At 40.3% G+C, this 9,848-nt stretch overlaps 1 non-coding gene across 1 annotated transcript; it reads left to right on the top strand.

Annotated features, from left to right (window-relative positions):
* The first annotated feature begins 7,563 nt into the window (after window positions 1-7,563).
* Window positions 7,564-7,670, top strand: LOC145103419 (small nucleolar RNA R71). The gene has a single exon (XR_013706512.1). It is a non-coding gene; the product is annotated as a small nucleolar RNA R71 (small nucleolar RNA).
* Window positions 7,671-9,848: the final 2,178 nt, after the last annotated feature.

A 9,848-nucleotide genomic window follows, 5' to 3' on the forward strand; every position in this document is an offset into this window, starting at 1 on the left:
AATCACAAGAAATTTAAACTTTTAAAACCAACCCAAATTCATAAATTGTTTACAATCATAGTTTTCAAAACATTTTCAAACATCAAAGTCTCCCAAAATCATAGGTCATAAACAAGAGGATGTGTACGGTCACGCCTTCGCCTTCCCGCGGTCACCCAAAGTACCTGAAACATAACCCAAAACTGCAAGCCAACACTTAGTGAGTTCCCCCAAAGCACCAAAACATAAATAGATAACATATACAATAACAACATGTTAGGTCCAATCAACCAATAGGTTGGAATACCCCAAGACCAATCAACCATCGGATTGGAATCCCAATATACTATGGGTCCAGTCAACCATCGGGTTGGAATACCCCAAGCCCAATCAACCATCGGGTTGGAATGTCAATATACAACGGGTCCTGTCATCCTCGGGATGGAATACCCTCGGGCCCAATCAACAATTGGGTTGGTATGCCCCCGGCCTGTTGGCTTACACATAAAGCAGCAAAGCCTCAACCATCAACCAAATATGTGCACATATAACATATAAACAGTCTACAGATAGTCAGACAAATCTACAAATCACTAAGCATAGAATCATCCTATATACCATGATAACGATCTAACAGATCACCACAACACGATAACATACTATCACGTAACACGATATCAAATCTAAAGGGCCGGCCTTAGTGCCTTTGACCCACAAGTACGGTGAGGAAAACTCACCTCACAAACTGGACAAATGTTGATGAGGTCTCGACTTCGAATCTTAGCTCTAATCGACACCTATTCCAACCAAATGACCAATCTCAATCAAAATCCCAAAATACCCTTAAGGTCAAACTTGGTCAAAGTCAAAGTCAAACTGGTCAAATCAACTAAGTCAACCCAACCGAGTCAACTCAGCCGAGTCAATTCAGAGTGAGTACGCGGTGTGTGCTCCGAAGTTACACAGATCATACTCGCATGTTGACCACCATCGGGGTGGTTGACCTCGTACGCACGGCGTACTCCAAGTACGTGGGGGGTACTCCCATAAGCTTCAAAACAGAATAAGTGCTTAATTGCTTAAGCACTCACATCCATTTTTCTGATCCATGGCTAACCTACTCTCAAGAGTCATAAAGTTTCCAACTTTATGACTTTACATGTCCATTAAGAGCTTAACTCAACTTATTAATCCATTAAGACCTTCTAAATGATGCATGGAGCAAAACCAACCATTTGAAACCCATTTTATGACTCAAAACCCTTCCAAGGGTTTGAAAGAATAACTTAATGGGTCAAGAACATGCTTTGTTCATGAATCATCATTTTGGGACCAAAAAAGGTGACTTAAAAAGCAAAAACATAGATCTATAATATAGGGTGAGAAAGATGCAAGCTTTATACCTTCAAGACGTTGCAAACTAAGAAGACTTGGGGGCAGCATGAGGAGCACCTGGGGGAGGTGCTGGAGACACTGAGGAGGGAGAGACTTTTCTCAAAGTTCTCAAAGTGTGAGTTTTGGTTGCACGAGGTGCAATTTCTTGGGCACCTTGTCAACCAGAAGGGTATTCTGGTCGATCCGGCCAAGATAGAGGCCGTGATGCAGTGGGAGATTCCGAGGTCTGCAACTGAGATTCGGAGTTTCCTGGGTCTAGCGGTTTATTACTGGAGATTTATTCAGGACTTCTCCAAGATCGTTGTTCCCTTGAACCGACTGACCAAGAAGTCAGTGACCTTCCACTGGGGGCCTGAGCAGCAGACAATCTTCGAGACTCTCAGACAGCGGTTATGCGAGGCACCGATTTTGACCTTTCCGGAGGGAGTTGGTAACTTCGTAGTTTACTGTGATGCTTCGATCACAGGCATGGGAGCGGTATTGATGTAGCGGGGTCACATGATAGCTTACGCATCGAGGCAGTTAAAGCCTCACGAGGCTAACTATCCTACATACGATTTAGAGCTAGGGGCTATGGTTTTCGTTCTCAAGATTTGGTGGCATTACCTCTATGGGATCCGTTGTACCATTTACACGGACCATAAGAGTTTAAGGTACCCCATGGATTAGCTGAATCTAAACATGAGGCAACGTCGGTGGTTAGATGTTGTGACAGATTATGATTATGAGATCCTCTACCACCCGGGCAAGGCCAATGTGGTGGCCGATGCTTTAAGCCGCAAGGCGGTAGCGGCTCCGATTCAAGACATTTTTCTAAGGATGACAGTGCTTACTCCATTGTTGGAGCAAATCAAAGAGGCATAGGTTGAGGGCCTGAAGGAGGAGCGCCGGAAGTGCGAGCGGATCATAGGCCATGTGGCCTCCTTTGATTATGACAGTCGTGGGCTATTAACCCTGCATGGGAGGGTCTGGGTATCGTACTGGGGCGGAGTACGACAGATTCTTATGGATGAGGCCTACATGTCCAGGTTATCCATCCATCCCAGGGCAACGAAGATGTACAGAGATCTTCGTCCTGGTGGCCCTGCTTGAAGCGAGATGTAGCCTGGTAAGTTGATAGATGCTTGACCTGTAGGAAGGTCAAGGCCGAAAACCAGAGGCCCCACGACAAGATGCAGCCGTTAGACATTCCCATGTGGAAGTGGGAAGATATCACTATGGACTTCATCACGAAGCTTCCTAGGACCACACACGGAGTAGATTCGATATGGGTCATTGTGGATCGGTTGACCAATAGTGCTCATTTTATCACAATCTAGGAGAGCATATCGACCGAGAAGCTGGTCGAGATTTACATACGAGAGATAGTGACACGACATGGAGTGCTTGATGTGGACAAAAGTACCCACTAATTTTAATATTTATAACCTAACAAACTTAAACTAACTATGCACTTATAAGCAGTGTGCCTAGTCGGATTACAGTATAGCTTGGGTAAGTCGGGTGTCGATCACAGGGAACGGTGTTACTAATTAATCTATTTACTATTAAATTAACCTAATTATTAACAAGTTTAAAAGGGGGTTTTACCTGATTTTACAAGACTAGACAAACTTAACTCAAATTCAATAAGTAAAAACACACTCTTGTCTAGTTTGAATCCACTTCTTCCTTATGGCTAGCTAATGATTATGGATTATCAAGTTGGTTTTAATTGTATTAGTAATTTAGTTCTAACTTTACCAATAATTAACTAATTCATGTCAAACTATATATGTTCACACACCATTAAACACATAACTAATTATGAATATAAATATGTTATGTAAGATTTATTATATAAACGCAAATATAGTCACAATACACGTTCTCTAGCACAACTAAGTTTATTTACTCTAATTACTAACTAAGATTGGTCAATCCTAGCTCTAACAATTCAATGTTCACTAAATCATTAGGTAAACAAGTTCATGCAGTTAATGATCACTAAGCTACACAGAACATGCAATCAAGCAATTAGAGAAACAAACACAAGCAATTTTACCAACTAAATAAATCCATAAAATTGAGCTATAATAAGTTGGAAGCTTCATATAGCTAAACAAGAGTAGCTAGATTCAGCTGCTCATCATAGCAACTAACACACTAACACAAATTAAAGTGTAATAAAACATGTTCCTAATTATCAATTAAATAATCTAAATATGGACCTTCACTCTTTTGGTGTTGAAAGCCCCTTCCCAGAACTTTTCTCTGCTCAAAATCGTCTTCTGGAACTCCTCTCTCTTGCCAAAAGTTCCCTCTATTCGTAATGGTCAAGGGTTTATATAGTTGCTGATTTTCACAAACTCACGTCGTGAATAATAAGATATTCACGTCGTGAGTTTTAGATAACCGTGCCCATCAAGGATTCCTTCACCCGCGTACATATCTTCTAGAACCAACTCTCACGTCGTGAATCTTCAAGTTCCCACGACGTGAGAACGCTTTTTCCAGATTTTTCTTCTCTTTTAATCTTTTAATTCCCAAAGTTTCTTTCTTTAACGTTTTTAGTCCCTTTTCTTCAAAATGTCTTCTTTTTTGCTGCAAATAACATTTAAGCTCATAAGTACCATTATTCTAAACAAATTACCAACTTATTAATAAAAATTTACTTAAATATTGCCTAAAAATAGGTATAAATATGGCAATATCAAAATACCCCACACTTAGACTTTGCTTGCCCTCAAGCAAATTTAAACTTAACCCTTGATTACTAACATCACATAGAACAATCCGACTCCAGCTCAGCCATTATGCCAAGACCTCAACGCATGCATTTGTGTCTAAAATTTTCCTAAAGTACCCCCATACTTTAAATACTCACAATCTTCATAAACACTCGCCCACTTTTTCCGAACAATGCTCATTTTATGCAACCCTCCGAATCCATCCTCAAAAAACCTCTTAAACTCAAGGTATTTTTAGTTGAGCAACCTAAGCATACATAATCTAAAATTACAATCTATGATACCACTATGGATCTTTTTTGGAATTCTTCACTTCCTTGATAATTTGATCTTTGATTTCTTTGAATTCACCACCTTGTTTGATTTGATTTCTGGTATCTTCAACTTTTTGAATTTCTTGGAATTTTGATCTTTTGATCTTCACTTTAATTGCTCCAAAATTCTTCAAAATTTTCTTGCAATTCTCTCTTTTTTGATTTTTATTTTTTACCATTACATGTACCTCACTTTTTTCACTCAAAACCTACATGCTTAAGCAGAGGCGCTCAACTTCAACCTTTATTGGTTAATGATAATAATTTTCCTGGATACATTTCAGGTTTAGGCTGCTAAACATATTGCATCCCTCAAACCAATCTTCTTAGATCAAGAACAGACTCGGCGAGTTGTTCATACAACTCGGCGAGTCACAGCATAAAGTGTTCATCGGATGAAGATGAACTCGGCGAGTTGTTCATACAACTCGGCGAGTAGGATGAAAGACTTGGACATCAGTTTAGAAGGAGAAATCGTCGAGTCAACGCCCAACTCGACGAGTAGAGATGGGTTGCAGGACAATCGATTGGATAGGGACTCGGCGAGTTGGAGAGCCAACTCGGCGAGTTGGGTCAACTGAAAGTTGACTCTGGCTTTGACTTTTGACTTGATCAAGAGTAAAATGGTCAATTTACCCAAGGGTCAGTTAGCGGTGTTTGATTGAGTGTTCTGTGGGAATTATAGCCGGAGGATTTCCGGAGCAGCAGCAGCAGACAGTCAATTCCCACACAGGCCAACAGCTGTTTCGAGGTGAGTTTCCTTCCAGTAGGAACGGGTCTAAGGAACCAAGGCCGGACCGTATAGACGAAACGTTAGTATTAGAGTGTGGGTCGAGCCCGTATCTCTTGGTTGAGCTGATTATGATACGTGCCAGTATGATAGAGTTGTCTATACTTGTTGTTTGTGTGATACTTGTATATTGTGGGTTAGCGGATGATGTGGGCAAGGCCCGTATCTCTCCGAGAGTGGAGTGTGGGCTAGGCCCGTATCTCCCAAATAGTAGAGTGTGGGCGAGGCCCGTATCTTCCGGCTAGCGGAGTGTGGGCAATGCCCGTATCTTCGTGAGTGTGGGCAAGGCCCGTAACTCCTAGCTTCATGTTGTATGTTGTATGCTTGTATGGTATGAGGTATTATGGGGGAGCTCACTAAGCTTCGTGCTTACAGTTTTCAGTTTTGATTTCAGGTACCTTTTCAGCTAAGGGAAAGGAGCCGGCGCGGTAGCGACATATCACACACACTCTTGTTTTCCGCACTATGGATCTCTGGGATGTACTCTGAATTATTACTATGGTATTACCGGTTTTCAGACATGGATTATTATTATGAGTGTTTTGTAATGATGTTTTTATGTTTTGACCTAAATTAAAAATGAAATTTTTAACCGGTATTTTTGGGGTATTACATGTCATCTCATCATCTTCTTTGCTCACCCAAGAAGGTGGACTCTTGTAAGCTATGACTTCAACCAAAAATGGAACAGATGCTCTTGGTTTTGTTCTTTTGACTTGATGAACTGCCTTGATCTCTTCTTCCATAAGCTTTTCCAGTTCTTCTAGTTCATTATCTTTATTGATTATGAACACCTCTTCTTGAACATGTTCCTTTGGAAAGCCATCTTCTATCCCAAAAACTTCTTTTTCATCACCAAGCCTCAAGGTGAGCTTAGACTCGCGAATATCAACCAAAGCTCCAGCAATGTTAAGCAATGGATGACCAAGGATAATTGGAACATCGGGATCTTCCTTCATATCCAAAACTACAAAATCTATTGGAAAAACAAATTTTCCAATTTTCACCAAAATATCCTCCACGATGCCCCTGGGTTGTGTCACTAAACGGTTCGCCATGTGAATAGTCATTTTTGTAGCCTTCATCTTCTGAATTTCTAACTTCTGATAAAATGAATAAAGCATTAACCTTCATTTTGTTGGCAAATTGACACGGAAGAGTGAGGCGTCCGAGATCTCCCATCTTCTTTAGTGTCTCTCCCAACACAACTTTTGAGCTTTATTCACTTCGAACCACCTTAGAATGCTTCTTTAATTGCTTGCGAGTGTCTATCAAATCTTGCAGTAATTTCTGATGCTCGGGAATTTTGGATAAGGACTCGACAAAGGGAGTATTAATCAGGATCCCCTTCACATGCTTGACAAGCTCTCTATGCTCTCTTTCCAGTGGACTAAGGGTAGCTTGGGAAGGAAAAGGCAATGGTGGCTAATAAACCGAACCAATTACAGAATTTTTCTGTTCATGACGAGCCCACGTCGTGAACTTATATGGTTCACGTCGTGAATTTTGGAATTCAGCAGCTTCATGATTTTCGACCCTGGTCTTCTTCAGCTTTGGATCGGGCTGCTGTGGTTCTTCTTCCAATGCCTCCAGGAACTCAGAGATGGCTTCTTCTTCAGTGTCTATGGCCATTACATGAGATTGGGTCTTCGTTTCGGTATTTTTCGGGGATAACTTCTCATGAACTAGAGTGGCTAGTTGACCAACTTGTACTTCAAGGTTATGGATGGAGGCTTGCTGATTCTTTATTAAAGTTTGCTGTTCCATAATAGCAGAATCAGTGGCATCGTGTCTCTTTTCCGAAGCTTCCATAAACTTCATCAACATAGTCTCTAGATCGGGTTTTTTCTCGGCTGGTGGCTGCTCCTTTTGATAGAAGCCTCGACATGCCTGCCTATACTTTTCTTCTTTTTGCTTCTTATACTCTTCATATGGCAGCCACTCCTTCTTCGGTTTCCTCTAGTCCTCATCAAACTTATCCCCACTCGAGTAGCACACTTGAGCTTTTCTGTTCCCAAACTCATCTAAATTGCAGTCCTTGGTCAAGTGTAGACCACTACATCTCTCGCAACCCACTCTTATGGCATGTATTGACTGGTCCATTTGTGTTATCCTTTGATCCAAATTATTCACCATAGCCATCACAACTGCTATTTCTTCAGTTTGGGCCCTTCCACCGCCTTTGATTCCATCTTGCCTAGGGTTGTGGTATTCGCGAGAGTGCTTCGCGAATTCTTCAATCAGCTCCTTAACCTCCCTTGGATTTTTCTTTGTCAAAGGTCCTTGAGAGTCACGGAGTTGTCTCGTCATAACGTTGACCCCATCATAGAAGATCAACATCTCTTGTTGCACATTTAGATCATGCTGAGGGCAATTTCTGAGCAAGCCCTTGTACCGCTCCCATGCTTCGTATAATGACTCCCCCGGCTGTTGCTCAAAGTTGGCTATTGCCTTCTTGAGTTTGGCTATCTTGGATGGCGGGCAAAACCGGTCCAGGAATTGCTCACGCATTTGAGCCCAAGTGGTAATTGTACCCGGTGGAAGTGACTTTAACCACTCCTTAGCAGCTCCTTTGAAAGTGATGTGAAGCATCCTACGCAATACGGTGTTTCTGTTGACATTTGGGACATTGAAGTAATCCGCAATGTCGTTGACTTCATCTAGATTTAAAAACATCCTCATGATCTTTCCCAAAAAATGGGATATCCTTCAGTGCAGTCAAGATGTGCCCCTTCAACTCGAATGTGGCAGTGGCAGGTATTGCGGGTTGGACTAAACCGGGACCCACATCTTCTCGAATCCGCTTCTTGTAAGCTCCCATGGACATCTCTTCAATTGCTGCCATCTCTTTCCTTGGCTCGTTCTCGGGTTCGCTCGTATGTTCTTCAAATTCCGGCTCAGTGTCGTATTCGGATTCGGTTTGGACGGGTATTTGATCCAAGTGCTCAAAATTGTTCTTGTGCCTCGAGGATGAACTTGACTCTCCTGTCTTCTTTCCCGACTTCCTTGAAAAAGCTGACTTTAATTCTTGTAAGGGCGTCTTTTTCTTGTGAATTGTAGACTCGGGATCGTCAAGTGGTGGCACCAAGGGTGTGTTTGAGCCTCGGGTCATGAACACCTGCAACTCGCTAAACTAAAAACATAAAATTGAACTAAAATAAGAAAATACTAAAAAAACTAAAAATCGCAGCTTTCACGTCGCGAGTTTATAAAACTCACGTTGTGAATTATGTGACAGAAACATTTTTTATATATGCTAATCAACTAAGCTAAGCTAATAAACAAAAATACTTAACCGATTAACCTTTTTGCAGATTTTATTCCACAAAAAAGGGTCGATTAATCTAATGCAACTAAATAAACTAATAAACGTGTCGTTCCCCGACAACGGCGCCAAAAACTTGATGTGCACAAAAGTACCCACTAATTTTAATATTTATAACCTAACAAACTTAAACTAACTATACACTTATAGGCAGTGTACCTAGTCGGATTACAGTATAGCTTGGGTAAGTCGGGTGTCGATCACAGGGAACGGTGTTACTAATTAATCTACTTACTATTAAATTAACCTAATTATTAACAAGTTTAAAATGGGGTTTTACCTGATTTTACAAGACCAGACAAACTTAACTCAAATTCAATAAGTAAAAACACACTCTTGTCTAGTTTGAATCCACTTCTTCCTTATGGCTAGCTAATGATTATGGATTATCAAGTTGGTTTTAATTGTATTAGTAATTTAGTTCTAACTTTACCAATAATTAACTAATTCATGTCAAACTATGTATGTTCACACACAATTAAACACAGAACTAATTATGAATATAAATATGTTATGTAAGATTTATTATATAAACGCAAATATAGTCACAATACATGTTCTCTAGCACAACTAAGTTTATTTACTCTAATTACTAACTAAGATTGGTCAATCCTAGCTCTAACAATTCAATGTTCACTAAATCATTAGGTAAACAAGTTCATGCAGTTAATGATCACTAAGCTACACAGAACATGCAATCAAGCAATTAGAGAAACAAACACAAGCATGCTAGGTAATACAAATCAAACACAAGCAATTTTACCAACTAAATAAATCCATAAAATTGAGCTATAATAAGTTGGAAGCTTCATCTAGCTAAACAAGAGTAGCTAGATTCAGCTGCTCATCATAGCAACTAACACACTAACACAAATTAAAGTGTAATAAAACATGTTCCTAATTATCAATTAAATAATCTAAATATGGACCTTCACTCTTTTGGTGTTGAAAGCCCCTTCCCAGAACTTTTCTCTGCTCAAAATCGTCTTCTGGAACTCCTCTCTCTTGCCAAAAGTTCCCTTTATTCATAATGGTCAAGGGTTTATATAGTTGCTGATTTTCACAAACTCACGTCGTGAATAATAAGATATTCACGTCGTGAGTTTTAGATAACCGTGCCCATCAAGGATTCCTTCACCGCGTACATATCTTCTAGAACCAACTCTCACGTCGTGAATCTTCAAGTTCCCACGACGTGAGAATGCTTTTTCCAGATTTTTCTTCTCTTTTAATCTTTTAATTCCCAAAGTTTCTTTCTTTAACGTTTTTAGTCCCTTTTCTTCAAAATGTCTTTTTTTTTTGCTGCAAATAACATT

The sequence above is a fragment of the Lactuca serriola genome, chromosome 4, assembly GCF_051521515.1.
Source record: "Lactuca serriola cultivar US96UC23 chromosome 4, Lser_US96UC23_V15, whole genome shotgun sequence".
Lineage (NCBI taxonomy): Eukaryota > Viridiplantae > Streptophyta > Magnoliopsida > Asterales > Asteraceae > Lactuca > Lactuca serriola.